This window comes from Egretta garzetta, unplaced genomic scaffold (assembly GCF_000687185.1).
Source record: "Egretta garzetta isolate BGI_Z169 unplaced genomic scaffold, ASM68718v1 scaffold886, whole genome shotgun sequence".
Lineage (NCBI taxonomy): Eukaryota > Metazoa > Chordata > Aves > Pelecaniformes > Ardeidae > Egretta > Egretta garzetta.
In genome coordinates, this window is record NW_009260011.1 from 43,621 (window position 1) to 50,340 (window position 6,720).

A 6,720-nucleotide genomic window follows, 5' to 3' on the forward strand; every position below is an offset into this window, starting at 1 on the left:
GTTGGTATTTGGGGTGAAGGGAAGGAGACTGTCACGCTCTGTGTCTCTGACCTGGGGCATCAGGGCTCTGGGCAAATTCAGCTCCACTTTAGGGGTGCAAGATCAGTCTATGTCAAGCCATTCGTTTCCCAGGATGTGATTGATCACAGTAGTTGCAGGATCTGGCTTCCTTCCCGTCCTTTAACAGCAAACTTTAGAACAGGTTATTAACTAATCATGAGACTGGAACTGGAAATAGGGAACATTTGGGTATGAATTTTCAAATGGATGTCACTTGTGCTTGGCCTTGTAAAACTTCTCAGTTCTGCAGACATGCTCATGAATACAGGACCACAGCGTACTGCGCTTATTGTCATCATACGCAAAGCAGCTGAGCCAAATTGTCGTCCTTATCTGCCAAATGGCTTTGGGGACATCTTTTTCCATTATTTGAATATTTGTAGTCCTGGCTCAGATCTCATTTTTTAGGCTGATGAAGGACAGCTTTCATTTTCCTTATCTCACCTGTCATCTATGGATTCAAGCTTGAATTACATTTTATTGCTTAAATATCTGAAGGGAAAGAATGGGCAACCAGCATCATTTAAAGCTGAGAGGTCTCTGTCTATAGACCAGCACAGTATCAGTCCCCTCCACATAGACAGAAATCAAACATCCCAACTTGGTTCATTCCCACAACACCCCAGATGGAGGTGTTACAATGTGGGACTTGCTTCTGAGCTGGAGTGGAAGGGTTAAAACTTGCTGAAGCTCAGAGGTGACAGAGACAAAAGCACGCCTGCCCTCTGCATGTGCTGCCCGGCCCTGGCACCACCATGTGTCTGTGCAGATGTGGCCACAACCAAGAGCTCCCATATACTTTATCCAAGTGGCGTCAGACGCGGGCAGCCCCCGGGAGTAACCTTGGCAGCCGACACTCTTCCCTGGCCTTTGCCATTTGACTGATGGTGAGACACAGAGGTGCAGGGGCATCTCCTGTCAGGCACCCGGTAATCTTCAGGGTTGTGTGGGAGGGCTACCAGTCTGAATATAAATGAACAGCCTATTTGCAACATGGTACAGATATTGAACGGCTTGCTGAAAATTTCCGTGCAAATTTTGTATCTGTACACTTTTAGGGCTATACTCCAATGAAGACAGTTTAAAAGATACTCCTGTAGCTCTTTGCAAAAACCCTCCTGCTGCTGCTGTCTGTGACTTCATTCATTCCTCATCTACTGTGACTGCCTCATTCATCTGCTTTGTATCAGGCCTTTCACAAAACAATTGCATTTCAGTGTCTTTTAAACCAGCTAGTTTGCTCTGCAATTATGCATATGTGCATTTCTTAATCCAACCAAAATTACTGTAGCCTTCCTGGGATCAGATTTCTGCATGCTTCTTTCTATTAATATGTGATCTGCAAGAAGCAGGCAGAGTTTGCAGGGTCCACTGACCATCTGTGTGCATGAGTCAAGTATCAGCCTGATTAGTACACATTGGTCTGCTGCATTCTGAGATGCAAGGGATCATGAGCAAATCTTTCATGACTAAGGAATTAGCACATGCAGAATTCAATCCACAATAAAAAAAAACTTCTTTAAAACATCAGCTCTTATACTATGGTACCTAGTGTAGCAGAGAGAGATTTCTTTTAAAACTGTAAGGGTTGGGGTGTATAAGCAGTCTTGGCCCTAAGAACAGTCAGAGACTAAGCACTGCTAACACAACTACCTGTTTAATGTTTATGAACTGTTCCTATAAGGATCAAAAAGAAAAAAAAAAATCAAGATCTGGTCAGACTGGAAAACTGTGAAAATAAAAGTTTTCAAGCACACTTTGGAGATGCAAAGCAAACCCTTCAATCTTTTCTGCTTCCCTCCTCACCTGTCTTTGGAGGGAGCAGAGCTTATTGCGACAGTATGTTTCAGAGAGGTTGTAGTCTATCACCACCGCTCCTGCAGTTTACAGACATCCAGTCCTGCTTCAGCTACAGCTGCTTGTGCCCAGCACGCCACTGCTCTTACTACAAAATGAGGCACACTGCAGAATAGATGCCCATGGGGAAAACAACTCTCAGAAGCACACTTGTAACCTCCATCTCCATAAAAGCCTTTTGCTCAGGTGTGGGTCCAGCTGGGATTGGCTCTATGGTGACTTCAAGTCACCAGCCCACTAGTAAAAGCCTAAACCTCTTGGAAATCTCTTTAGACATTGTCATAATATATTTTCTATGAATCAGCAGCTAACATTTAACCTCTTGCCATAACAGAAAATACCACATTTGCAAATGAGTATCTTTGATTTTGAAACAAGGGTAGCAAGGCTTTCTCTTCAGACTTATTAATAATGAGTTTGATACTGCAGAAATATATACTCATTTGTTGTACTTTAAATGCAGCTTTCCATTACCATCACAAGGTGATCGTAAGTAAGCATGGCAAGGGCAGCACTGCTCTGTGGGCAACGTGAAGCAACCCTGTAATTACAGGTTCCATATTAAGGACATGCTGATCTCATTTGGTGACGTCACTGCAAGCAACAGAAACCCCTGTAGCACCAAAGATGAGTAGGAAAGCCATGGCCACAGCTCCAAGTTCTTTGCAGGGCAGAATAAAAACAGCTGTTCCAAATAAGAATAAGTACATGTTTAAACCATGCCAAACATAGAACACCACAATAACACAAGGAAACCCCTCTTGGACTGCAGAGATAAACCCCTGGTGTCAACAGGACTGTGGGATCAGCAAAACTCCGCGGAAGTTGGACTAATGCCAACACACCGGGCAAGTCTCACTTTCGAGTTCAGGTGGTTTTCCTCAGCTGAATTAACTGAGGTGAGAAGAACAAGAATCTGCAAAGCTTGCAGAATTCACACACCATTGCTTGACAAATCTGCTTTCATGTTTCCTTTCATTTGCTCAGGTTAAAAGAGGGAAGAAGAGAGGTGACCTAGTGATTCTTGGCCTACCTCCTAGCTGAGCACTGGGAGCACAGATGCTGTCCTTTTCAAATTTCAGACCTGCTCCACCTACAACATGCTGAGTTTGGTGGATATCCAGGTTGTTGTGGTAGTGATGCGCAAAACAGTTTCCCCACTCCAAATCCCCAGAGGCAGCAAGGAATGACCAGATCACCTGATAAACAGTATTACATGGCTGGGGAGACCAGTGACTGTAAGAAAAAATGGCTTGATTAGGAGAAAATATGTGTTTTCAGGAATGAACAAGATGCAATCAGGCAGAGAGAAAAAAAAAAATTTAGGAAAAGCATCGCAGACACCTTAGACATCTTTGACCTATAACCACAGGTATTTCTGGAGCTTTAAGGAAACTGTGTTCCTTGTGCCAAAATACTGAATGAGCACGTTGGAAAATCTTGCAAAGCCCTTCCATTATATGCCTCAGTTAGCATAAGCTACTGAAAAGGAACAAAAAATTAAACTGGAGTGCCCATAGTACTGGTTGAAGTAAAAAGACAGACAAAATGAAAGCCTGAAAATGAAAGCGTTGACTAGGACTTCCTAGCTGGGTCTTGTTCACGGAGTGCTCACTAACCATTTCAGCTCCTCCATGTGAGAGATGAGACGAACCAACTGGCATGCCCGTGGGAAACCCCACTGTTCTGGTTTTGGCTTGCCCAGGCATCTTCAGGAGAGGTCATGTGCCTTTGCAGAAACACCTTCTGAGCAGCACCAGGAAGACCACAGAGCTGCTGTGCCTCCTAGAAGATGCCTGAGGCCACCCACAGAAGGTGCAGAGAGAATTTATTGGCAGCTTGACCTCAACCCCCCTCAGGTTGCCAGAGATTGGTTTGGCTGGGAGGTGCTTGCTTTCTGGCCCCTGGTTTTGTGGTGCACAGGTCCCACAGCAGCGTGACCTTTCCCTGTGAGCAGCCTGTGCACCAGGCGGGCTCCCTGGACAGCTTCATGTTGCAGAAGGGGCTCATGCAGCCCTGCCATGCTTAGCTGGCTTCTCAAGGGTGCTGGTAAGCTTGTGGATAAAGGGAATCCAGCGGATGCCTTATATTTGGGTTTTCATAAAGCCTTTGACAGGATTTCACAGCAAGGGTTATTAAAGAAGCTGCGTTGCCAGGGATGGGAGGAAATGCCCTTCTGAGGATTAAAAGCTAGTCAAAGGATAAGACGCAAAGACTAGGGTGAAATTTCACACCTCAGGATGGGGAAGTGTCAGTGGTGGTAACCGAGGGAGGAAAGCACTGGAATAATTTTTATTCAACACTTTCATCGGTGACCTACAGCATGGGTTGAACAGTGAAATACTTGGGTTTGCAGATGGCAGCTGAGCTCCTTCAGTCAGTCACCAGCTGCGCTGATGGTAAGATGCTCCAGAATGACCTTAGACAAATTAATGTGTGGGCTGATGGGCATCCATGTGGATAAATGTAAGGTGATAGATCTGAACCATGTCTATATGATACCGAACCTGGGACTGGCAGTTACTTTTTAGGCAAGAGATCTTGGAGTCGTGATGGGTAGCCCTCTGAAATCTTTGGCTCAGTGTTCAGGGGGAGTTAAAGAGCCAACAAAAACATACGGCATCACAGGGAAGTGTTCTGAGACCAAGAGAGAAGGTGCAGTTTTGCTGCTACATGAAATGCTTGTGCACCTGCTTCTTGACAGTTCTGCACAGCTCTGTTTTCAGCATCTCGAGAAGGAGAATGGTATAGCTGACTATGAGGGGAGACCAGGAAGGCTGCAACCCTTCAGGGAGAAGGACGAGTGGAATATGATCTATGTTTCCAAAACAATGAAGGGGTAAGCTGAATGGGGAAATGTTGACTAAATCCTGCAGACAGATGATTAAGGGGCATGCAATTAAATCAGTAGGAAATAAGCCTAAACCAAATAAAATACAGTCTTTCTTTACTCAGCAAGTAGTAACTTCTGTAATTTGCTGCCACAGGGGTCTGGGGCAGATGGCATCACTGTGGTCAGAAATGGTAGATGAATGCATAGACCATGGTTCTACACATGGATCCAGACAGGACTGCCCAGAGATCTATTCGCCAACATATCTAATGCAAGAGCTATGATTGAAGAGTTGTGGGAGGAAAAGAGGTCCCAGAGAGGGTTTGGACTTAGAAAAAGCTCCCCCACTGCTGTGGTGGGAGACAGACTTTCAGGGCAGGGGGCTGCGAGCCTGATCCCACCAGGAACACCTTGCACCCTTAATGCGTCCCCATGTCTCTGTGCAAGACTTATCACATGTGGTCTCAAGTTGGCTGCTGGAAGATTTCTTTATCTGGTTCCCAAGGCAATAGCTTCCAAGTGCCTCACATGCATCCTCATAATCCTCTTGGGGCACAGAAACATGTGAGGCATCACTTTGCAAACAGAGCATTGAAGCAAAGGAGAGTGAGTCTTTCACCTGAGGGCATGCCAGCTTTTTACAGTCTTGCTTGGAATTGAGCTCCTGTATCTTAATTTAAGAGCCTAATTTTTCAGACCATTATAACTAGATCTATTCTCTGGCTAGGCTGGATGTGGGTAAATACAACAACCCCAATCACAAGGTATAAGGTACATAAGGAACGATATGGGATATGTTATAAGCACCAACTCCACACAATCGTATTACATGCTATTGTGGCTTAACCCCCGTTGGCAACTAAGCACCACACAGCTGCTTGCTCACCCTCCCCCACCCCTGTGTGGGATGGGGCAGAGAATCAGGGGAAAAAAGTAAAACCTGTGAGTTGAGATAAAGACAGTTTATTAGAACAACAGAGGAAGAGGAAATAATAATAGTAATAGTAACAGTAATAGTAATAGTAGTGGTAATAATAATAATAATAATAATAATATACTAAACAAGTGTTACACAATGCAATTGCTCACCACCTGCTGACCAATGTCCTACCCATCCTTGAGCAGCAATCACTGCCCCCCAGCCAACTGCTCCCAGTTTATATACAGGCAATGGCATCCTGTGGTGCGGAATAGCCCTTTGGTCAGTTGGGGTCAGCTGTCCTGGCTGTGTCCCCTCCCAGCTTCTTGTGGCCCTGGCAGAGCAGCAGAAGCTGAAAAAGCCGCTGACGGGTGTAAGCACTGCTCAGCAACAACTAAACCATCAGTGTGTTATCAGCATTCTTCTCATACTAAATCCAAAGCACAGTGCTATGCCAGCTACTAGGAAGAAAATTAACTCTACCCCAGCTGAAAACCAGGACACATGCACTGAAAGCCATGTGCTCTGACACACGGGCGGGGCAGTCATGTGTGCCAGCAGCCAACAACATGCTGTGCTAGAGCAAATCCTTACCAATTTGAGATGCTTCGTCTCAACTCATTTTCTCTAACAGAGAAGTTTTCCATCTCAGTGCCTGGACAGACAGAGCAAGAGCTGCTGCAGGTAGTGATCTTCAAAACGGTGCTCTGAAGATAATTACATATATGTATACAGCCTGGGGCAAAGAAGGGCAGTGCTGTAACATGGCAAGGATGCACCATTGGCCTCCTCAGAAGATGTAAGAGCTCTGCTGTGCACACCACAGGACCACTGGCTGGGCGTGACTCAGAATTGTCAGACTCAGCAGCTGTCAAGGTGGCAGGTCGTATGCCAGTGCCAAAGGCCTGTCAGTCTGCATTTTACGTGGCAATACAGAAGGAATGTATGTGATCTACATGATAGCTGTAACACCCAGCTATTAATCACATGGGTACATAGAGCTCCTAGGATAAGAGTGCAAACACACACTTATTCAGGAGGATAGGTTCAG